At 38.9% G+C, this 26,393-nt stretch overlaps 1 pseudogene; it reads left to right on the forward strand.

The window, feature by feature from the left end:
* The first annotated feature begins 551 nt into the window (after positions 1-551).
* LOC122312439 lies at positions 552-2,186 on the forward strand (annotated as a pseudogene).
* Positions 2,187-26,393: the final 24,207 nt, after the last annotated feature.

Raw genomic sequence — 26,393 nt, forward strand, 5'->3', positions numbered from 1 at the left:
CCATGTGTACTTTGAGCCTCTATAGCCCAGGTCACTAAGGTCACATGCATCAAGTGCTTCCCTAAACCTCTCCATCTGAGAGAAAGGCCTAGAGGCAGCACCTAACTTCTCAGCCAAACTAAGGATTTCATTGAAGTCCCCCATGCAAAGCCATGGGGTGGAGTTCTCAGGCTTCAACATCCTTAACAGTTGCCAACTTCCTTTCCTTTTCTCCACTACTGGGTGCCCATAAAAACCTGACAGGAGCCACGGCTGCCCTCGATGCTCAGATGATACAGTTATTGCGATATGACTCCTGGAGTAAGAATGTAACTGAGCCTTCACCTCATCTTTCCATAACATTGCCAAACCGCCACCTTTCCCAATACTGTCAACCACAAAACTCTGATCAAAACCAAGCCTGTCATTCTCATTTTCTACTAATCAAATTATTCATATTATTTATATTTTCATAATTCATTAACAATGCTCCGGTTGGGTAAACATTATTCTTAAAAAATTAGGCTAGCAAATAGCGTGATAGACTGTCTCGCTGGGTAAAAACAAGTCAGGCCGGCTCTCGGATGAGCTGCCGACGCTGAAAAAGCGACATGCACAGGTTGTTGGCTTTCGCAGTCAAAACTTTCTCCTCAAATAACCACAGCCACAAGTCTCTCTTCCTCCTCTCCTCTCATATCCCGATAATGGAGTCAACAGCTTGTCACTCCCCAAGTCTTCTCCTACTCCTCCTTCTCATCTCGCTCCCTGTTTTCCACTGTATCCCTGGTTCATCATCGCCAACTTCAGCACCTTCTTTTCCCAGAGAAGCCCTCCCCACCAAATCAGGCTACCTCCCCGTCAATGCCTCCACCGGTTCCGCCATTTTCTACGCTTTCTATGAGGTCCAGAAACCCATTTTCCCGCCCTCCAAAACCCCACTACTTATTTGGCTCCAGGGTGGCCCTGGCTGCTCCTCCATGATCGGCAACTTCTTCGAGCTCGGCCCCTGGCGTGTCAACTTTCAAAAGGCCAAGAACGACCCCCTTGCTCTCGAACCGAATTCAGGTTCTTGGAACCGGCATTTCGGCCTTCTTTTCCTTGATAATCCCATTGGAACCGGGTTTAGTGTTGCCTCTACACCTGCAGAAATCCCAAGAGATCAATTCTCCGTTGCCAAGCATCTTTTTGCTGCGATCACTTCGTTTATTCGACTAGACCCTGTGTTTAAGTCTCGTCCGATATATATTACGGGTGAGAGCTATGCAGGAAAGTATGTTCCAGCAATTGGTTACTACATTCTCAAGAAGAATGCGCAGTTTCCGGCGTCTGAGCAGGTGAATTTAGCTGGTGTTGCTATTGGAAATGGGTTAGCCGACCCGCTGACCCAAGTGGCTACTCATGCTGCTCATGCTTACTTTTCTGGTTTGATCGATGAGAGGCAGAAGAAAGAGTTGGAGAAAGCACAATGGGAGGCAGTCAGGCTGACAAAATCAAAGAATTGGACTGAGGCTACGAATGCCAGGATTAGGGTCTTGAGTTTGTTGGGAGACATGACAGGATTGGCCACTTTATACGATTTTACAAGGAAATTTCCTTACAAAACCGAACTGGTGTCGGAGTTGTTACAAAATGAGGAGCTAAAGAAAGCCTTGGGAGTGAACAAAGCAGTAGTTTTTGAGGAATGCAGCGATGTTGTGGGGGATGCATTGTACGAGGACGTAATGAAAAGTACGAAATACATGGTGGAGTTTCTAGTGAAGAAGAGCAAGGTTTTGTTGTATCAAGGGCATTTTGATTTGAGGGATGGTGTAGTTTAAACAGAGGCGTGGATGAAGACGATGAAATGGGAAGGAATTGAGGAGTTTTTTATGACAGAGAGGAAGGTTTGGAAGGTGAGTGGAGTAGTTTCTGGGTATGTGAAAAAATGGAAGAGTTTGACTCATGTTGTAGTGTTGGGTGCTGGGCATCTTGTGCCTACTGATCAGGCATTGAATTCCCAGGCAATGATAGAGGACTGGGTCTTGGAGAAGGGATTATTTGGGCATTAACAAGGGAAGGATTCTTCATCAACTATCAGGGGTTCACAATAATTTTCTGTTCCTCCCACTTGTATTAATTAATAGCTCAAAATTACGGGCAGTATTTGAAGATGGACTGCCAAGAACATCCTAATTTATGTCATTGAATAAAGTAAATTTTCTGCCTTATAATGGGTGAGAGATTGTATCAATCCCCAACTCTTCGATGAACAGAGTTATCTCCGAACGAAAAACCAACATAAGCACACCTAAAATTCGCAGAGGTTGCAAAAACAGGATTGCAGAAACCTTGGCCTTCTTTTACTAACAAGGTTTTCAACAGCATCTTCCACCCAGGGAATTTTTGTTCCTGGTATCCTCAATAGATGCAAAAGTTCGTCCTCCGTTCCACAAAGATTCCAGCCTACAAATCTGGGTCACATAGCCATTGTAATAAAGCCCCATCCAAATCTGGTGAAAGCTGTGGAATGAAGCTCTTTATATTCCTGCTACCCATAACAATGTCAATGAGGCCAAGCAGGCTGCAACATTGATGAATTTCCTATCACTTTTTCCCCATTATTTCATGTCCTTTCTGTCCTCATTATTTCCTATTTCAAAAGACGATACATACAGAATGTTTATTTATGGAGTCTACACTGGGGTTGCTGGGCAGCCCCCCGCGTCCGGACCGCATCCTCGCCCTCATAGGCCCAGATTGGCAATCCATCTAGTTCAAGCTAACAATCGGGTAGGATTTTTAACTTTAAAAATAATGCAGATGCGGGGGCAGGTGGGAGCCCCACCCCGCATAGCCTAGTATAAAGGATTAAACAAAAACCCTAATTTCATTTTCTCTTCTCTCTTTTCTCTCCCTCCCGTCGTTTAACTTCAACCCCCCATCTCTTAACAGCACAAGATTATATATATAAATTAATTTCTTCTCTCTTCTCTATCTCCTCCTTTGTTGCCGCCCCAACCCTGCAGTAGGCAACATGTCTTCTCCTCCTCTTTTGCTTTCTCTTCTTCGAGATAGTGAGATATCCATGGGCCACGATGTGGTGATGAAGATCCGAGAAGAGCCATTTGCAATGCCACTGAGAGAGCTAGGAATGTTGAGATTAGGAAGGTTGCATTGGGTATATGCATGGTTCGGGTAGTGAGGCGATGGGTATCCAAGACAAGTGTAACTAGAGGAGTTTCATGTGTTGGCCAATTCCTTGATTTTATGGATTGGATGACAAGATGACAATGTTAGATGATAAGAATGTTGGATGACAAGTTCCTAAAAAATAGGGGTGGAGGCACCATTCATGGTAGTGGTCAGCCATGATCCTTTTATTTATGGATTTATTTATTTTTAGTATGTTTATGTTATTTCCTATTTTATTTCCTAGTTAATTTCTTTTATTTTAGGCATTAGATGTTGTTGTTGTTGTTTTTTTTTTTTTTTTTTAAACTTAGGATTCCTAAAACTTAGAAGTGGATCTAAGAGTGAGATCTACATCTAGATCTAGGTTAAGGGAAGAGAGGGGGAGGCATGTGGCGCCAACCGGGTTTCTCTATTTATATTTTGCTTTTGCTTGTTTATTCATGAATTATTGTTATGTTTATCCAATGAATAAGAATTTTCTCTTCAATATTTTTGAGAGTTAAGTGCTAGCCGAGCTAGTCTTGATTTTCACCAACAACTAATTTAGATTTTTTATGACGCCCCCAAATCCCCATGCACGGACACGGGAAAATCGAGACGTCCGGATGATTACCTCACGGGTCATCACCCTATCGACGTGTGCCAAGTGTGTGTATAAGCGAAGAATGTGCACGAGAAATACACAGCGAAAAGCAAGTCAATAACTGAGTACCAGAATTTTTCTTAATTTTAATACAAAGCTATTCAAAACATACATAAATAAATATTACAAGACACGAATATAATTTAATATCAACTACAAAACATAACATCAGCATCCTGGCGAAGCCGCATCCTCGGGCTCAGCCTCCTCCTCCTCATCCTCGATCTCTGCACCAAAATCTACGGTACCAAAAATGCTGCCGCAGGTAAGTAAACTCCAAACACCACTAGATAAAAATATATAAAACTCAAACAATATGGATGCAAGAAAAGTCAATGCACATGTCCCGCAAAACCACATTTTTACCACGCACGCAAAAAACCCATTTGGCCCATAAAAACATATCCTTAAAACCAAGCCTCGCCATTATCCCAGATAATGGCCCAAACCACCATTTTCCCAGAAAATGGATCAATGCCTCGAAAACCAACATCGCCATTTTCCCAGAAAATGGCCCACATCCGAAAACCATAAAAACAATCCGGTTATGCATGCACCATGATCTCCCCTAGGGATCACCCGCACACCCTGGCTCTGTGCCACACTGCAGGTAACGACCACGCATGTGACACCTAAACGAGCGATGCCTAGACTCGCGCCCAGCGCGTACCTGGCCAGGCCATCCTCTAGCCCTCGCCAGCGAAGGGCACGGAGTCGGTGAGTAGAGCGATGCCCAGACTCGCGCCTAGCGCGTACCTGGCCGGGCCATCCTCTAGCCCCGCTCCCGTCGTCGTCCAGCGACAACTCAGGGGACGTCACTCAGTATTATCCACTCCCAAGTGACCAGAGGAGCTCCACCGAGATAATAACCCATTCCGGCTTGGGCTCGTGAGACACACGCACCCGAAAATCCATTCACGCCAGCAAAACAGGATTTCTCAAATAAAATAAAATGCACGTGCATGCAGCATGTAAATGCAATTTCAATGCACAAAACAATCAATCAACCATAAATCAATAAATCAAGCAACTCCGTCCTCCATCCATCTGACCCCCGAACTCCTCGGACTCAGTCCGGAATCAACCAACCAGCAGCAATAATTTATTGTAAGAGCAAAATATATTTAAATCTAAAAGTAGGGCTTGGAAAATACTTACAGCGCTATACGGTATTTTTAGAAAGCTTGCGGCGTTGCAAACGGCGGAGGAAAAGCAACGTAACAGTGTAATTTACACTGTGGCCGTGGGTTGTAAAATACCTACTTTTGAACGGGGACAAACCAAGGCTCGGGATTGATAGGGAATGGCCTTGAGATATTTATGAAGCTAAGGAAAATGAGTTTTGGTCGTGGGTGGTGGTGGAAATGGCGGTTGAAGGCCAAAAAGGGGCTGAACGGAGTTGAGCTCGTGGGAGCTGCTCCGGCAACGGATCGAGGCCGGAAATGGGTGGTTTAGGTCGGCAAGAGGTAGGGGAAGAAGCTGTGAAAAGATGGTGGCCGGAGGTGGTGCGACGGCGCTGGAAACGGTGAAAAACTGTATGGCTTGGAGGAGCTCGTGGCGGCTAACGGTGGCTCGGATGGAGGTGAAACTTGGTGGGGATGTTCACCAGTGAGAGGGGAAGAAAACTGGGTGGGTGGTGTAGGCCACACCGCCGGCGAGCGGCAGTTCTGGGCTACGAAAGCAACCGGAGACAGGGGCAAAAACAGAGCAGGTGCAGCGACTTTCGGCGGCTCTCGAAGGCTAACGGCTGGTCCGATGGCTTTGAAAATTGGTGGGGATGATCTCTGGTGGAAGGGAAAGAGAATGGTGGTGGCGGTGCACTAAACGGTGGCTGGATGGCAGAGAACTGGCCGGTCAAAGTGGAGGTGATAGGAAGGAGAAAAGAGAGGAGCTGCGCACGGGGAGAGGGGGAAACGGCAAGAAAAAGAAGAAGAAAAAAAAGAAGAAAAGAAAGAAAAGAAGAAAAGAAAAGGAAAAAGGGAAAAAGAAAAAGAAAAGAAAAGAAATGAGGTCCAATCCTCACCTCTGGAGTCCAACAACTGATCCAACGAAAATAAGTTTAAAAGCAATAAAACTAAGAAAATATTTTAAACACAACGTAAAGCTAAAATATAATAATTAACTAGTAAAAACAAACTATTTAATTTTAAATCCAAAGACAAGTTAAAATAAATTAAACAGCAATTTAAATTCAACAGCAATTAAAATCCAATTAAAATCTGATAATTTAAAATAAAAGAAATATTATATTAATTAAATTAAAATATTCCTTCAGTGAAAATACACATAAAAACGGGATATCACATTTTTTTTTGCCTTGAGGTAGCCCTAAATCTAGCCAATCAACAAGCAAAAAGCCCTAAATCTAATCACCCAACACGCCAATCACAAGTGAGTGATAGTGAGACTTTCATCAATTAGTGCTCTCATTAAGATATCCAACCCAAGGAGAGGAAGCTATGGCCAATCGACAACCAACTCATAGGGAGCATATTAAGAATATTAAAGCTGCTTTGGAGGCACAATAAACCGCCACCAATGAAAGGCTTGGAAGGATAGAGGAGTGCTCCATCAATTAGTAGACCAAAGGAGGAATGGAGAGAGAAGGCACCATAGAAGAAGAACCCATAGCCCGAAGGGTTCCATTGGATCTAAAAGAAACCCACACTGTGAGAGGGTGAATGACTCGGATTCATCTTTTCAAGATTCCTCAAGCATTTATGAGGAATCCATCAGGAAAAGTGAAGAAGAAGAAGGGAAATGTGATAAGAGGAGAGGAGCATGTAGGGGGGAAGTTCTCAAACTAAAGATGGACTTTCCAAAGTTAAATGGTGATAACCTGACCAAGTGGGTTAGTAGAGCCGAGCAATACTTTGAACAAAATCACATAGAGGGCCATTCTAAAATATCCTATGCCGCTTACTTTCCTGAGGGGGAGGCCAACCAGTGGTGGCAGCTAAGGAAGACGTATGGGGCTCAAATGAGAGAGTTGAAGTGGAAGAAGTTCAGCCAACCGAGTATATGGATTACCATAAGACTCTCTCAAAGATCAATTAAATCGGATCTTTAAGAGATTATCAAAAGGAGTTCGAGTACTTGTCCACTAGAGCACATGGGTGGTCGGAGAAGGCCCTTATTGGGACTGGCAGCTCGAAGAGCAAGTTGGTGGCGGAAGTGAAGCTTAAGAAATCAAAGACTTTGATGCAAGTTTTAAAGGTTGCACGGATCAAGGAAGACCAACTTTAAGATCTAAAGAAAAGTAGCTAGTTTGAGGTGAGGAAACCACCCTCAATGGTTTCCAAGATTGGGGCAAACGAGACTTTTGGCAAGGACTTCTCACTGGGAGATTCTAGTGGAGGCGCATCAAGTGGATCTAAGCCTTTACCTGTGGGGCTAAAGAGGCTATCTTGGAAAGAGATGCAACGAACAAAAGAGAATGGGGTTTACTTTAATTGCAATGAGAAGTTCACTATGGGCCATAAATGCAAAGCCAAGCAAATATTTTTCATAGAGGTGGAGTCCGAGGAAGATGAAGATGTAGTGGAGAAAGAACAAGGGCAAGAGGAGCAAGATCAACACGAGGCCGTGGGGGAGACTCTCAAATTTCTATTCATGCTTTGATGGGTGTTGTCGGGCCTAGAACGATGAGAACACAAGCACACATTAATAAGATGGAGGTAAGGGTTCTTATTGGTAGTGGTTCATCACTAAACTTCATCAATTCTAACGTGGCCGAGAGCTTAGGGTTGCCTATGATTTCTATTACTCCATTTGAGGTCAAGGTAGCTAGTGGGGAGAGATTGATGTGTAGAGAAGTATATAAAAATGTATGTTTGAAAACACAAGATCTTGAGATTGTCGTAGATTTGTATTCTTTGTCTATTGTTGGGTTGGATGTTGTGTTGGGTGTGCAATGGTTAAAGGAGTTAGGGAAGATTGTGTCGGATTATTAAAAAATGACGATGGAATTCATGATGGTAGACAAGTGGGTGACCATGAGAATGAGTGAAAGAGGAGGATGCAAGGCTATGGGTTCTAGTGAGAGGGAGAAAATCTTGAGGCAAAGGGGTAATGTTTTGCTATCACATTGACCTCCCAACAGAGGGGCTTGAATGAGGACCATGAAGGGGAGGATGGCGGCTTGGAAAGGGAGTTAGGGGCCGAGGTGCCTCTTGATTTGAGGGAGTATGTGAGAAGATGTGATACTTGCCAAAATGTGAAGAGTGAGAGTAGCAAACCCAAGGGGTTGATGCAATCCTTACCAATCCCTACTTACTTTTTGGAGGATGTTACAATGGATTTTGTGGAGAGGTTACTACTCTCAAATGCTTGTGATGCGGTGCTTGTGGCCTATGAAGTGGGGAGTTTACCAAATGATTTGGTGGATATGGAGCTTAGAGAAAGTGATGAAATCTTAAAGGAACTCAAGAAGAATTTTGCATGTGCTCAAGACCAAATGGAGAAACACTTTGACAAAGAAAGGAGTATGAAGTCCTTTGAACCGGGTGAGTAGGTATTTCTCAAGTACCTACCAAGAGAGCACAAGGCACTATCCAAAGCAACATTAAACAAGTTGAGGGCTAAGTATTTTGGCCCATATCAAGTCTTGGAGAAGAGAGGACAGCTTGCATACAAGCTAGATCTACCCGTTGGGGTTCACATTCACCCTATTTTTCATGTCTTATGGCTAAGGAGGAAGGTTGGTGATCCAACCAAGGTGGTGAGTGAGATGCCTGTGGTGGATGAAGAGAGAAGAATGACAATCTAACCCTAGAAGATCGTGAGTATAGGCTTGTGAAGAATGGTGGCCAAATGAGAACCAAAGCCTTGGTTCAATGGAATGAGCTTCCAACTGAGGATGCTACATGGGAGAGTGTTAGGGTTCTCAAGGATCAATTTCCAGATTTGGACCTTGAGGACAAGTTCGGTCTTGAGCTGGGGGGGAGAATTGATGGAGATCCAAGAAGAGTCATTCGCAATGCCACTAGGAGGGCTAGGCGTGTCGAGATTAGGAGGGTTGCATGCATGGCTCGGGTGGTGAGGCGATCGGCATTCAAGACAAGTGCAACTAGAAGAGTTTCATGTGTTGGCAAATTCATTGATTTTAGGGGTTAGATGACATGATAACAAGGTTGGATGACAAGAAGGTCGGATGACAAGATGATAATGTTGGATGACAAGATGACAAGTTCCTAAAAAATAGGGGTGGAGGTGCCATTCATGGTGGTGGCCGGCCAAGATCCTTTTATTTATGGATTTATTTGTTTATCTTATTTCCTAGTTAATTTCTTTTATTTTAGGCATTAGATGTTGTTTCTTTAAACTTAGGATTCCTAAAACTTAGAAGTGGATCTAAGAGCGAGATCTACGTCTAGATCTAGGTAAAGGAATGAGAAGGGGAGGCATGTGGTGCCAACCCTAGGGGTTCCTCTATTTATATTTTGGTTTTGCTTGTTTATTCATGAATTATTGTTATTTTTATTCAATGAATGAGAATTTTCTCTTCAATACTTTTGAGAGTTAAGTGCTAGCCCGAACTTAGATCTAGCCAACAACTAATTTGGATCTTTATGTTGCCTTGAGGTGTAACCCTAGATCTAGCCAATTTTAGATCTAATCACCCAACACGCCGATCATAAGTGAATGATAGTGAGGCTTCCATCACATGGCCCTAGGCTTACAAAGGGACTTGGCCATTCGTGACCATGGTTCTTTGCTTAGACCTATAACTATGTCATTGTCTTGCGTTGTTGTGATGCTTTTTTTTTTTTTAAAGATCATTTTTTTATTTGATCTGTGTATATGTGGTTTAATTGTTGATTTGTGGATTTGAGAGATAGATTTGTAAATTTGGTAAAGGGATTTGTGGAATATTGGTTGTTTGGTAGATTTCAAATAGCTTGCAAGACCATTCATTTGCCCAGCAACTAAATGGGGTCACTCGTGTAGGACTGGACTAGGTGCCAGTGCCCATATGCGGCCCTCTAGGGTGGCCAACTGCTTGCTCGCTAGGGGTGGGTAGCAGGCGTAGGACTATACATTGCTTATGGATATGGACAACATTCAATGGGCTTTGTCTTCAAGTGGGAGGGATCTGGGCCTAGTAACCTTGGCCCAAAACTAAATTGGGTCTATTTATTAATTACAAATTTTGGATTGCTGTGCTGGATTCTTTTCTTTGAGCATTCCCATCTAATTCTCTATAATATTCCCTAAAATCTAACTAGAAATCACAAGTCTTAACATTTTCTCCTAAATTTTATATATCTTTCAAAAAACCTTCTGTAAGACTATATCTCATTTCCTATATATATTTTTCATTCTATTAAAATAATCTTTCTCTATTTTTTTATTATTTTTTCTCACTCCTCTTTATATTCTTTAGTTATATTTTATTAAAATATAAAAAATGATTTAGTCTGTATACAGTAGCTCTCCAAAAGAATGATTGGGAAGCAGCTATACATATCTTAAAATCAAATAGGAATTAGAGGTAGGTCCTTTTCTTTCATTTTTCATATTTTATTGAGAAATGCTTTTACAGTCGGGATGGGGAGACGCGGCGTAGTCGGCTCCGACGTGGCATAAGTTTTGTTTAAAGGGTGCGTTTTGTCTTCTGTAGCCCATCACGAATTACAATCGCATTCAAGCACTTCAATACTTTTCATTTCATTCTTCCCTCCCTCATTTTCACCAGGATCACCATCCCCCATCTCCCCTTCTCTTCGACTGGAAAATTTCCCATCCCCTTCTCCTCATCGAATATGGAGCTTTGATTCTTCCATCTCCTAGAATCATTTGGTTTTGATTTTTGAGAGAAATATTTCTCCCATTCGGTTTCACCATCTCCGTCCGTCATTCTCTTCATTTTCCATCTTCAAGATTGCGTCCTTCGTGTTCCTTCATTTCCATCTTCAAGATCGCATCCTTCATGTTCCTTCATGTTCCATCTTCAAGATTGCATTCACGATAACCCTAACCCTAAAATTTTATCTCTCTTCATTCTGAATATCCTAACCCGTTCATTTCCCATTTTTTTTCGAAAACCCTAACCTTAAAATTTCCTCTTTCTCTTCATTTTGAAAACCCTAACCCTAAAATTTTCCCTTTTTCTGAAAACCCTAAGCCTAAAATTTCCCATTTTTTCCAAAAACCCTACTGTAAAATTTCCCCTTTTTCCGAAAGCCCTAACGCTAAAATTTCCTCTTTCTCTTTATTTTGAAAACCCTAACCCTAAAATTTCCCATTTTTCCGAAAACCCTAACTCTAAAATTTCATCTTTCTCTACGTATCCCTAACCATAATTAAACGACATGGTCTTATTCTCGGGATGACTGACTGAAAGGCTTAAAGCATGGTAAGCTCTCTAACCCGTTTATTTGAAAACTAATTATTTCTAATATGGTAAGTTCTCTAATATTTTACATCTGATGATTTGCTATTGCATTTGTAGGTTTGATTGAGTGTGCAAGAACCCTGATGCAAATTAGTTCTGTCTGGTTTGGATTGCTACATTATTGTGTTTTAATATAAGTAAATCAGTTCTATTTTTTGTTTTGGATTGCTATATTATTGTATTTTAATTTAAGTAATGTATTTTATTTTAGCAAATCAATTCTATTTTTCGTTTTGGATTGCTACATTATTGTGTTTTAATTTAAGTAAATCGGTTTTTTTTTTTTTTTTTTTTTTTTTTTTTTGTTTTTGTTTGGATTGCTACATTATTGTGTTTCAATTTAAGTAATGTATTTTAACTTAAGTAAATCAGTTCTGTTTTTTGGTTTAGATTGCTACATGATTGTGTTTAAATTTAAATAAATTAGTTTTGTTTTTTGGTTTGGATTGCTACATGATTGTGTTTTAATTTAATAGGTCAGTTCTATTTTTGGGTTTGGATTGCTACATTATTGTGTTTTAATTTAAGTAAATAAATTTTAATTTAATTAAATCAGTTCTTTTTTTAATTTTCATTTCTACATTATTGTGTATTAATTTAATGATGCATCTAATGGTAGCTTTGTCAAACTTGTTGATGGTGGCTATTGTTACTCCATGCTATTTATATTGAAGAAAAGTGGTTCTGTTTTCTGATTTGGAAGATGGACATTATTGTGTTTTCAGAAGCATTTAATGGCGGCTTTGTCAAACTGGTTGATGGTGGCTATCGATACTTCATGCTGTTAGAATCGAAGTAAATCAATTCTTTTTTGGTTTAGGAGATGTACATTATCGTGTATTCATTTAATGAAGCATCTAATTTTATCTTTGCCTTATTGGTTGGTGTTAGCTATTGTTATTCTACGCTGTTAGAATTGAAGTAAATTAATTTTGTTTTCCGATTTGGAAGAGGTACATTATTGTGTATTCATTTAATGAAACATCTAATTTTATCTTTGCCTTATTGGTTGATGTTAGCTATTGTTACTCCATGCTGTTAGAATTGAAGTAAATCAATCTTGTTTTTTGGTTTGGAAGAGGTACATTATTGTGTATTCATTTAATGAAGCATCTAATTTTCTCTTTGCCTTATTGGTTGATGTTAGCTATTGTTACTCCATGTTTTTAGAATTGAAGTAAATCAATTCAGTTTTTTGGTTTGGAAGAGATACATTATTGTGTATTCATTTAATGAAGCATCTAATTTTTTCTTTGCCTTATTGGTTGATGTTAGTTATTGTTACTCCATGCTGTTAGAATTGAAGTAAATCAATTCTGTTTTTTGGTTTGGAAGAAGTACATTATTGTGTATTTATTTAATGAAGCATCCAATGGTGGCTTTGTCAAACTAGTTGATGTTGGCTATTGTTACTCCATGTTGTTAGAATTGAAGTAAATCAATTCTATTTTTTGGTTTATGTACACTATTGTATATTAATTTAATGAAGCATTTAATGGTGGCTTTGTCAAACTGGTTGATGGTGGCTATCGTTACTCCATGCTGTTAGAATTGAAGTAAATCAATTCTGTCTTTTGGTTTGGAAGATGTACATTATTGTGTATTCATTTAATGAAGCATCTAATTTTCCCTTTGCCTTATTGGTTGATGTTAGCTATTGTAAAATGTTTTTATTTTTTTCCACTGTTTAGATTATTGTATTGTGAATCTGGTTTTGGTTAGAATGTCATCATCATCAATGTCTTCTGCATCTGTTGATAATCATACTTTGAGTACACTAGTGTGCTTCTGTGATGTTGAAGCTACACTGAAATATTCAAATACAGAAGAAATCCTGGCTGAGCCTTCTTAGGATATCGAAAGTACAACATTGAGGTAATTACAACATTCATCTTAAACATTTGCATTACGTTTTTAGTCCTACTCAATATTTTTGCGTATCTAATCTTTTCCTTTAAAATGGTTAGGGACTACTGTACTGCAAATATTTCAAGTGGGCAGATAGTCAAGACATAGAACAAGACCTTTTGAAAAGGAAAAATGAATTGCTGGGGAAGGAGGTAGACCTGGTCAAGATGCTCGAGGATATTGAGAAAAGGGAGATTTAGCTTTGAAAGAAAGGGATTGAAATCGAAAAGAAATAGATTTTGCTAGTTAGCATAAATGAGGAGATTATGAAAAAAGAGTGGATGCTTCTTCAATAAAATCAGGCGCTTCCACACACTATTCCGACTGTTTTGGGCTTTAGTCATTATTTTGATTTATTACATACTAGTATCTAAGTGATGTTGGATTGTATTAAGGTTATTGCAAAAAATTTGTAATTTAATACTGTTAAGTAAGTCATAACTAATGTTAAGTGATAGTGGAAATACTGTAACTACATTTTGGTCATTTTGAAATGGATATTGGTGTAATTGTATCACAGGAGGTTGAACCTATGTAGTGAGGAATGTATTTGCTTTTGAACTCTTGTTGGAATTGTAAAAGGTTGAAAAATTGTAGATGTCTGATTGTTAATAGAATAGTTTTTGTAGTTTGTGTTTTTATTGTGATTTCTTTGGAATATCAATGCTTGATGTTCTGGGTTTACATGCTTAAGTTCAATACCTATACATGATGAACAAAACAGATCCTGATGTTCTGGGTTTACATGGTTAAGTTCAATACCTATGTGAGGGGAAACATGATGAACAAAATAGATTGTGCATCCTGAAACTTGATGTTCAGGTAACATGAATGTACTAAGCACCTGTTTCCTCACTAGAATAAAATGTTATCCAAGGACTTCTACCACTCACTTTCAACAACTAGTTTCAATGAAAAATAAAATATAACATCACTTCAGTACTTCATACAACCCACTACGTCCAAACCACTGAAATTCTTAAAACATAAGTTCATATAATACACCACAAGCAAACCAAGAGAGCCAAGCTTCCAGTTCACATAAAAATACTTTATAAATCACCACTGTTTGTCATACACATAAAAATACCACATAACCAAGTCTGAACTTAACAATAAATCACAACCAATATAAAAGCATCATGATCTAAAGCTGCTTCTCCATCAAAAGAACACAACCAAGTCACAAGCTGTTACTTCTCCATCAACTTTTTCAAAATCTGCAACTTTAGCAACATGATCTGAAAATGTTGCTTCTCCATCAACAGAACACAAGCACTCTAACAAAAGATTAGCATCGAGCTACTGATTCTCTTCCTCCGGCTGTGATCCATCCAATCCAAGTTGCATCTGTAATGAATATAACTCAATTGTCAAGTTATGTTGATAAATTAAGGAAAAATTAACTGTTTATTTTTTATTACACTTTCTTGAGTCCCCATGAATGCTTTTCGTAGCTGCGTTCCACTAATGTCAACAGTTGAGTTGCCTAGAACAGTTTGTTGATAAATTACAAAAATAACCTCATAAGTAGCAATCCAAATATAAGTATATAACAATTTAGTATATAACAATGACAAATTATACTTCTTCCTGCACGTTTCCAACATTGGGTTTATCTATATCTGATGGGCCAAATAAATTCTTGCATGTGCATCTCCTCCATCTCCCTAATAATCACGTAAGTAACAAAACGTGTATGTATTAATTTTTTTAATAGAAAAAAAAATAGCAATGACAATAATAAATTTAATTGAAGCAAAATGAATTATTTAAATGGTGCACTTGTTTACGTTTCCCTTTTACAAATGCCTTTACAGGTGGTTTTTGCGTCTTTGCTTTAACCTTCAGCACCCGTTTCTCCATCGTGGAAGCTCTCCTCAGAGATAGGGGCCTGCCTTTCCCTCTCACAACTAGTGGACTTAGTACTGGCTTTGAACTACCAACTGTAGTTGGGTCCAATGTCGGACAACCAACATTGGAACCTGTTCGGGTCATAGATGTACTGAGGCCGTGATTATGGGTATTTGATCAGTTGTCAACTGCAACTTTCCCTCAACTTTTAAGGCATTTATCTTTTTGCCTTACAATCCGTCTTTCCTATCGGACGTGGTTTGGCAACATTCAACGTTTTATTCCGAGCCTTCCCACCACAGGCACAACCAAGGGTGACATATCTGACACTACCATCCCTCCCCTCTCACTCCTTTGTGTCATCACTCCAAACTCACATTTTTTGGCATATTCCTTATAATACTCAATTAATTCTTCAAAATAATTAAACTGCATACCCGACTTTGGCTCCTCAATTATATCATCACCATCTATTTGCATTATCTAAGGTGTCCTAACACTTTTGTCATCGGTTTCCTTAGAATCTGGTCTATCCTCTTTACTCATTTCAACAATCTAGAGGAGGTACATGGCGCTTTAGTTTCCTTATAATTTACTCCATCCTCTTTATCAACTGTTGCGCTTGTAGTGGAGCTTGTATTGATGAGAGGCGTCAGAGGTCTCATCCCATATTGAAATGGATATTGGTTGCCATCTGGATATGGCAAAAAAGTAGGTGACCATGTAGGCACTGCTCCATAATAACCAGGCATGTAATTTGCAATGCTCGGACAAGTTATTGGTATGTCTTAAAATAAAAACAACAATGACAATTAGTAACCAATGCTCGATGTTAATATATTGTGAAAATAAACTCAACTCAATTATTGTGTTTTTTAAACAATATAACATACCGGGGTTGGTGTATTTGAGCTAGATGATGTTAACAGAGATGAGTGTTCTTCCCTTTTTCCCATGATGACAATCCCAAGAACACCTATATATGCATACAGTGAGTATAATTAATATAGAAAAAAAAATCTAGGATTGGAAAAAATTCCAAAAATTCAAACTTAGTCATTAATCTGATTGGCCTAGTTCATTAAGATTTTAAGATGGAAAAAATTGAGCATACATCCATTGATAGCAGTGAATATACCCCTCATGTACATTTTTTGGGTCGAGGGATTAGGGCCTCTCAAAATAAAAGAGGAAGAAAAAAATGGATGTAAGCTACTAATTTAAGCAAGTGCCAACTTTCAGAATTGTAGATGTCTTATTGGTTGCTTCATGTACATTTTTTATGAGTCAAAAGGCACCAAATTGGGTTAGCTCCCCTGCATGTATATAATTAAATTATTATCGCCTTGTTTCAATTAGATTATAGATTTGTAGAGTGTCCACAATCATTAAACAAATAATTTATATATATATATATATCTAATTATTAAATTGCACCATTTATAACCTATTTAATAATGAGAAATTAACATGTTCATATATAGGTGGGTTTTGATATCTTATAGGGTGTAGGAAGGAAGTCCATTAATAATTAGGTGGATTCAAATGGAGTAGTACATCCTTATTATTTCATGAAAAATCAGTGTCTCAGGATTACAAAGATTGATTAACATATATCTCAACTAACAATGGGACTCCTATTTTGAAGACTAATTATGAGACTACAATGTGTCAACTATAAAAGTAGATTAGACCTTTATTTCTATTTGCTAGATCATAAAGCTATCTAGGGATACTTCTTAATTATATATATACACTTGATCGATTTTCAAGCTCTTACCTTCACACACAAGTTGCATACCAACCACCTGTTTTTAGACTGGTAAGAAATGCAACTTCCAAAGCTGGTAATTTGGTATGTCATGCTAAATTGTTCTCATAGATTAAAGCTGAGTTTTTTTTTTTTTTGTTTTTTTGTTACAATAATTCAAATCTCCATTAAAGCTGAGTATTTTTTGTTACAATAATTCTACACACATTTTCCTTCCCTTTAATAGGTCATAGATGACTGGTTTTATAGTCTTCAACAAATCCTACATTGTGGGATAGATTAAAGCAGAGGAACAAATCAAGCTAGGATTTTTTTGTTAACGGGTCATAGATGGTTCTGATACTTCAACAGATCTACCAAGAAACTCCAAGAAACCAATGCATTATTATCACAGATCTACCAACAAGTCAAAACAAAGCAAAGGAGTAAAGTTTTACCCAACTCAGACAGAGGAAGTGCAATAGATCTGTTCGTTGCTTTTTCTTGGCCTCAATGTGCAACAACTCGCCGACGACAAGCTCCACGAAGTTGGCTCAGCCTTTAACGAAGACAGTCTTTAGCTCCGACAAAGATTTCGGCTTCCTTCCACTTGACTTGTTGAGTTAAAGAATACAATGGAAGTTGACGGCAAAGAGAATGTATTCTCTGTTCAGCCTAATATGATGGCAATGAGAAGTCCTTCCACTCGACGGCGACGAGCAGCTCTAAAAGCATTCAAGCTCCCAACTTTGCATCCCACTAGCAACAAAGACACCCACTAGCAGTGAAGAGCTGGAAGAAGATAGTCGGGACTCTGCATTCCCCCCATTTCTCTTTCTATTTTCGTCTTTTTTCATCTTTTTTTAATTAATTTAATTACAAACTTAGCTGACGTGGCTTTATTTATTGCATGACTGAGCAGCGATTGCATGTCCTGATTGTGTGTAGAATTATTGTATTTTATTTCTATAATTTAGTTGAGATTTAGTTATGAGGAATGTGAGAATGCTCTTACATGCGACTTATAGGAGGGGAGAGAGAGAGAGAGAGAGAGAGAGAGAGAGAGAGAGAGAGAGAGAGAGAGAGAGAGAGAGAGAGAGAGAGAGAGAGTTCAACCATGTCTACTACGGCAATGACCATTGATGTATAATACGACAGAGCACCAGAGGTTAAGAAGTTCAACGATGCTAATATCGGAGTTAAATGCCTCATCGACTCCGACGTCACCATCATTCCCCGCTTCTTTGTTCACCCATCCAAGATCCTTTCCGACCTCAAACCTGGCTCCAGAACCTGGACCTGAACATATACCCCCCATATACCTTTCCGATAATCCCCACTCGGTTGAAAATATAAGACGCGCCGCCTCCACTTTCAGATTCTTCCAGGTAATCAACGAAGGGGTCCCGTTGGGAGTTCTGGACCATACGATGGCATCCATCAAGGGGTTCTATGAGCAACCAACGGAGATAAAAGCGCAGGTCTACTGTAGAGAGATGGGTAGCGGAGTATCTTACATGTCCAACATTGACCTGTACCATTCCAAAGTTGCCAGTTAGAGGTTATCCACCCATATCCCCATTCTCCACATTTCATCTTCGAAATGCTCATCATATCATTATTTATGTCAGATATGGTGCATCTTGGGTCGATGTTAAGCCTATCCCTGGAGCTCTTGTTAGGGTTATACACCAAACCGAGAAACCAACGAAAGCTAACTGCCGGATGCCGGAATCGGCCTAAACCTGTGAAAAACCGATCTGCGGGTGAGTTAAATATATAGAAACCGACGTCAGCTAATTCAGTTTCAATTCTCTTGTGTGAAAAATTGTTGAACCGGCCAACCGGTTCTTATGTATATATATATATTTTTTCTTTTATACATATAGAAACGATGTTGTTTCATGAGTGAAACGTCGTCGTTTTAGATCCAAGAAACAGAAAAAAAAAAAATATATATATATATATAAAGGAAAGGCACCCTTTGGCTTAAGCCAAACGGCGCTATTCCAAAATGCAATTATAAACTGTCCCCACCCCCTTTCTTCTTCTTCTCGTCTCCTTCTTCCTTAGCCTAGGTTTTCTCTCCTCTACAACTCTCTTCCCAGATTCATGGTAGATGATAGCGCGGCTTCCCTCCTTCGTCACAGAGACGTCTACGGCAGGCCGAAGACCACACTGATGCACGTCGAGACCAAGACTATCGGTTTTCTCTCCCCAATCAATAGGTTTCGGCCAGTTCTAAATGCCATTCTGCAACGTCAGTGTGACGTCCGTTTGCCACCAAAACTGCACCGAACCCATTGGTTTTCACTCCCAGCTCTTGTTATTAATGCTGGGGACTTGCTTAAGGTAAATTCAAAGAAAAAGGCTTTATTTATGTCAACAAATGTGATTGAGGGTAGCAAGATTTATGTCGTCTTTGAATGGTAAAAGCGTCTCTTTTGAACAATTATTTTAAACTTTTACATAAAATATAATAAATAATTTAATATTTTCAAACTTTAAAATAATAATAATATTAAAATATAATATTTTATTCAACTTTCAACTTTAATCTAAAATCATCTCTATCTCATTTTACTATTCAAAACAATAATAATAAGCAATAAGAATTGTTTTGTGTTAAATAATGGTATCACGGTTGAGTGCTTGAATATTGTCAGAAACTGATTTTTTTTTTTTTTTTTTTTAACGTTGTTTTTAAAAATCTAATTTCATTTCTTTCAAATTTTGTCAAATGAAGAATACAAAAGTGCAGAGCAGAGAGTGTTGGCCACACCATCCCATGAGGCACGAGCCTTAATGTGGGTTTTCTTCAACCCAAGCAATAGAGACAACTAGTATGGACCCCTGCTAGAGTTGATATCAGCAGAGAAACCAGCTCTTTACTGGCCATTCACATTAACAAACTTCATGACCACGTTCTAGGAAAAGGAGTTGGATGCCAAATCTTTGAAAAATTATTATATGCTGTAAAACACTTATTAAACATTTGTACAAGGTGAATTTCAGCTTTGTAAGTTAAATTCAACATTGTTACAATGTTAAATTCAAAATATGCAATATTTGTAAATTTGTGCATGGCCTGAGAATTGAGAAAGAGCTTAACCAAAGGCACAAAGGGCATGTATGTATTTGGTGTATCAACTGAAATCTTGTAAGTTATTTGGTATTTAAGAGTATTCTTGAATGAACCTAAGATATTAGTTCAAAAGGCTTTTAGAGATTCGAATGAAATGATTCAAATATGGATAAGGGATTCATAAATTCTGCAGATGGGGTACCTAAATTAAGTGTCCTTAATGAAGTGTAGAACCAGAAACAGTGCAGCATCTTTTGTAAGGGACAACCAACAAAGTAAATGAAATTTTAGGAAACGTCAGAGAATACTCAAGAAAGATAATGGACAAAATCAAGAATCATTCACTTTAATTCTTGATGAGAGTTTTTTGAGGAACTCTGAACCTCCACATGAAAATCATCTACATCTTCGATATCTCGATAAGCTGCTAAGGGTCCTTCTGTAACACGATAGAATCCAAAATGCACCGTACCAACTAAGAGAAATGCAGACAATTTCACACAAAATGCACCCACTATGGTTCATTACATAACGTGAAATGCATTGTTTCACTTATTCCAACACATCGTCTAACTAATTTCCTAAATCCTCCATTTCACAGTCTTTTATTCCTTCAGCCGTTATTCTTGTTAACATCCAACTTCTTCACATAACAATCTCTTCCCCTTCAATCAAAGCACCCTGGCCACTAGCCTTGTCCACTGTGCATCTTCCAGAGTAACTCCCATGAACTGTCTTCCACTGGTGCATCCTATTAGGAATGAAATCAAAACAATCAACTGTGCATCAATCAAGGATATTAGCTCATGATCACAGCAACACTCAGGAATATTCTCAGCAATTTCCTCTAGTCAACTAATGTGTATTTATAGGAGTAAATCATGTGTATTAAGTTCTCTGCTAGCTGTATAGTTTTTGTATAGAAATCTTTCCTTTTATGTTGTCTTTCCATAGATAGACACCAGATTGTATATTGATATATATATGAATGCAGCCACACTCTCTATCTTAACTCGTGAGATAGTGTTTCTCAAAACATTTATATGGTATCAAGAGCCTATACGGGTTGATATAGAGTTGTGTGTTTTTTTTCCCTTCCCAAATGGAGAATTCTGAGTCCTCACATATTTCATCTTCCTCTGACCCTTATCCTTATCCTGTCTCACAAAATGTGTCCAACTATGTTTCTCTTAAATTGACTTCCAGTAATTTTTTTCTTTGGAAAACTCAAATGTTAAATTTTTTGGAAAGTTATGATCTTCAAGGATTCATAACAGGTGACATTGAACCTCCCTCTCAATGTCTCCAAGGTGATCCTTCTCAGCCTAACCCATTGTATTCCAAGTGGCGCAGGTCTGATCGATTGGTTAAAGGTTGGCTTATAGCCACCTTGTCTGAGGAAGTGTTAGGCATTGTTGTTGGACTAAACATTGCCTCAGAAGTGTGGCATGCTCTGGTTCATGCCTTTGCACGAGTTTCCTCTGATAGAAGTCTTGCTCTTAAGCAAAGACTTACCTCCATCACCAAAGGATTTGACTCCTTAGGTGAATATCTTACAAAATTTAAAACTGTGTGTGATGAACTTGCTGCTATTGGCAAGCCTGTAGCAGAACATAAGAAGTCATGGTGGCTACTTAATGGACTTGGTAAAGAATTTGAAGTCTTTACTGCCACTATGCTTAGGCCTCCAGTCCCTGCCTACTCAGAAGTTGTAACTCTATTGGAGAGCTACATAGACAGGTACAAAACTGATGTTAATAATTCCTCTATGGTTTTCTATGGCCAGAAGCAATCAAAACACAAGAAATCCAACGCCAACTCTGGTTCTTTCACATCCAAAGGCCGTGGTTTTGTGCAAGGATCATCTACTGGTTCCAAATCACATACCCCTCCCACTCAAAATTACAGCAACAATCATCATACCTCCCCATCTCATAACAAATCTACAAACAGACAACACATTGTTTGCCAGATTTATAACAAAAGGAACCACACTGCCTTGAGGTGTTTTGAAAGGTTTAATCATTCTTTTACCCATGACAGTCTCCCTCAAAGTTTTGCAGCAGTCAAACTAGAGGAACCTTAAGAGAACTCTTCCTGGCATCCTGACACTGGGGCTACTGATCACATGACTTCCAATGAAGGTATTCTCCATTCCCTAACTCCATATCAAGGCCATGATGAAATAATGGTAGGAAATGGAAAGGTATTACCAATCACTCATGTTGGACAAGCTTTGGTTGGGTTTCCTAATTCTCAGATTTTGTTAAAAGATGTGCTAGTAGTTCCAGAAATCAAGAAGAATTTATTGTCTGTTAGCAAGTTAACTACTGCTTATCCTCTACAATTTGAGTTTAATGGACATGGTTTTGTACTAAAGGACAGGATAACTCAGAAGACAGTGGCAACATGCAAGAATCAGAGGGGCCTATACATTTTTTATTCTGCTTCCAGTTCTCAAAATAAAGAGAGTTTTTACTCTTCTAGATTTCGATCTACAAATAAGGAGCAATGGCATCAAAGGCTTGGACATCCCAACTTAAGAATTTTAGACTTTCTTTGTAATAAAATTTTTATTACTCTTGAGTCAAAACAAACTTCCTCACAAATTTGTACAAGTTGTCAAATGGGAAAAACATGCAAGTTGTCTTTTCTTTCCAGAAACCACACTGTTACTGTTCTTTTTGACAAAATCCATTGTGATTTATGGGACCAGCTCCTACTCTTTCAAGGAACAAGTTTAAATTTTATGCCATATCTGTTGATTAAGCTACAAATTTTACATGGTTGATTCCTCTCAAGCACAAATCTGATCTGCACTCAGCTTTTATTCAGTTTCATATGTTTGTTAAGTCTCAATTTGATGCTAAGTTTCAAGTATTTCAAACTGATGAAGGGGGGGGGGGGAGTTTAATGATACCAAGCTGATTGCATATCTTCAAAACAATGGGATTATTCATCTGTCTGCTTGTCCCAAAACTCCTGAACAGAATGGGAAAGCAGAAAGGAAGCATAGGAGTATCACAAATCTTGGGCTAACCATGATGTTTCATGCAGAATTACCACCTAGGTTTTGCCTAGACTGCTTTTCTACTGCAGTTTTTTTATTAAATAGGCTCCCTACCCCTGTGCTTAGTATGGACTCACCCTTCTTTAGACTTTATGCCAAACATCCTGACTATATTATACTCAGAACCCTTGGGTCCAGATGTTTTCCCCATCTTGGAGACTATAGGTCTCACAAGCTTCAACCCAAATCTTTGCCTTGTGTTTTTATTGGCTATAGCAATAAACACAAAGGATATCTATGCCTTTATCCACCCACTGGTCGTATCTATACCTCAAGACATATGGTGTTTGATGAGTCAGTTTTACCTTACTCTACACCCATTATGCTTTATGCATCTTTTACTATTGAGGGGGAACTTTCCACCTTCACTGATTGGGAAGAGCCTACAATGCAATCTAAGGAGCCTGCAGTGCATCCATTGCCCTCAGCTTATGCTCCCTCTTCTTTATCATTACCTCAGAATACTCCTTCCTCATCTCATGTTGCTCCCATTGACTCTCCACAAGCTAATGACCTGCCCCTCATCCATCACCACCCACCTCAGTTCAGCTTGTTGACCAGCCCTTCAAGCTACACATCCTATGCAAACCAGGGCTAGATGTGGCATTCACAAACCTAACCCTCGGTATACAAACCTGCATCACATTGTTCCTATACCTAGTGAACCAAAGTCAGTTAAATCTGCACTGAAACATTCTGGTTGGTCTGCTGCCATGAAAGAGGAACTTGATGCACTTGCCAAGAACAATACTTGAAAATTGGTTCCCAAACCTGAGGGTGTGAATGTAATAGGCTGCAAGTGGGTTTATAAAGCCAAGCTCAAGGCTGACAGTACTCTTGAGAGACTTAAAGCCAGACTAGTTGCTAAAGGTTTCAGTCAAGTTGATGGAGTGGATTTTTCAAAAACTTTTTCACCAGTTGTGAAACCTGCAAGTATTAGAACTGTCCTCACTCTTGCCACTGTTAAACACTGGGAACTTCACCAATTAGATGTTAAGAATCCTTTTTTACATGGTTTTCTTAACACCCGTATTTACATGCAGCAACCACCTGGATTTGAAGATACCAAGTGTCCTCACCATGTATGTAAGCTCAACCGTGCCTTATATGGCCTCAAACAAGCTCCTAGAGCTTGGTTTGACAGGTTGAGTGTTTTTCTGTTGCAACTTGGTTTCTTCTCAAGCTCAGTAGACCCAAGTCTTTTTATTTGTCACTCAGACCATGGAGTTCTTATTCTTCTCCTCTATGTGGATGACATGGTGGTCACAGGAGATAATCCATAGAGAATTCAGTAGCTCATCTCTCAACTCAGCACTCAATTTTCTATCAAAGACTTGGGGTTTCTCCATCATTTTTTAGGGATCAAAGTCTACAAGGTTGGTCCTGATCTCTTCTTGAATCAATATAGGTACATTGTGGAATTACTCACTCGAGCCAACATGCATGAATGCAAGCCCTTGGCAACCCTATACCAACGACAAGACAACTCATATCTGCCTCAGACCAGCTCTTTGATGATCCTACGCTTTATAGAAGTCTTGTTGGTGGTCTTTAGTACCTCACCTTCACCTTATCATTTAGTGTGAATTATGTTTGTCAATTCTTACAAGCACCTACTGTGGCTCATTTCCAACTTGTTAAAAGAATCCTTAGGTACTTGCAAGGCACAGCTGCACTTGGTTTGCACATCACCTCAAACAGCAACCTCGACTTATATGGCTTCTTAGGTGCTGATTGGGCTGGTTGTCCCACCACAAGGAGATCCACCTCAGGCTATTGTACCTTTCTTGGTAGCAATTGCATCTCTTGGAGTGCAAAGAAGCAACCAACAGTTGCAAGGTCTAGTGCAAAAGCAGAATATAGAGGCATGGCTTCCACTGCAGCAGAATTAACTTGGCTTTCCATTTTGCTTCAAGACCTTAGGGTGCCCCTCTTCAAAACACCCATTCTTCATTGTGACAACATGAGTGCCTTATTTATAACAGTAAATCCAGTTCTACATGCTCATACAAAGTACATAGGACTTGATTGTCACTATGTAAGGGAACGGGTGGCACTTGGTTCCTTAGAAACTAAATTTGTCACCTCCCATGACTAGCTTGTAGATTTGTTCACCAAGCCTTTACTCAAGACTCAGTTCAAATAGCTACATAACAAACTTGGTCTTTGCTTTCTACCACATCCAAGTTTGAGGGGAATATTAGTAATGAAATCAAAACAATTAGCTGTGCATCAATCAAGGATATTAGCTATATTCACAACAGCACTCATGAATATTCTCAGCAATTCTCTCTAGTCAACTAATGTGTATTTATAGGAGTAAATCATGAGTATTAAGTTCTCTGCTATCTGTATAGTTTTTGTATAGAAATCTTTCCTTTTATGTTGTCTTTCCATAGATAGACACCAGATTGTATATTGATATATATATGAATGCAGTCACACTCTCTATCTCAACTCATGAGATAGTTTTTCTCAAAACATTTATACATCCAACCACTTAATCAAAACTTCAGTGGCTACTTGGTTACCAAGTTTCTTCATCCCCCTATCCAGAATTGATTCTGTTTAGGTTGAATATTTCCATCAGTATCCACGGGTGGTAAGCTTGGTAGAGAAGAAACTTGCTCACCTAATTTTTTAGGTAGGACACATAAAAACCCAAGTGAATTCTTGAAGTTGGAGGTAAATTGAGTTTATATGCCATGGCTCCAATCTTTTCCAAAACTTGAAAAGGGCCATAATATCAAGGTGATAACTACAAATTATGCATCATAGCTAATGTCTTCTATCGATAGGGCTGCAGCATAAAAAATACACAATCTCCAACTTTAAAAGACCTTTCAGTTCTTTTCCTATCAGCAAAAAATTTCATCCTACTATGAGCTTTACGCAAATCCTCCTTCAAAAGTGACAAAATATGCTCTCTTGACCTTCAATTAATGATCCACTGCTAGACTGGATGATATTCCAGGAATATATTCAAGCAACTAGGGAGGGGAATACCCATAAAGTGCCTCAAATGGAGACATTAAAGTTAAAGAGTGGACAGTGGTGTTATATTACCATTCTACCATGGTAAGCCAATTAGCCCACTCCTTAGGCCTACTGCTAATATAACACCTCAAATACCATTCTAAGAACTTGTTTAAAGCCTTAGTTTGGCCATTTGACTAAGGGTGGTATGTTGAACTAAATGCAAAGGAGGAACCATGCAACTAAAACAATTCGCTCCAAAAAGCACTAGTAAACACAGGGTCTGGATCTGAAACCAATGTTCTAGGTATACCATGTAGTTTAAACACACCTAAGAAGAAGACTTGAGCCACCTTAATTGCAAAATATGGATGAGAAAGAGGGAAGAAATGAACTACTTTTGTCAATATGTCAACAACAGAAAACACCACACTCATACCATTAGAAACAGGTAAGCCCTTAATGAAATCCATTGAAATATCCAACTAAGGTGAGTTGGGAATAGGTAAAGGTTGTAACAAGCCTGCTGGATATATAGTTTCATGTTTGTTGAGTTGGCAT

The sequence above is a fragment of the Carya illinoinensis genome, chromosome 6, assembly GCF_018687715.1.
Source record: "Carya illinoinensis cultivar Pawnee chromosome 6, C.illinoinensisPawnee_v1, whole genome shotgun sequence".
NCBI lineage: Eukaryota > Viridiplantae > Streptophyta > Magnoliopsida > Fagales > Juglandaceae > Carya > Carya illinoinensis.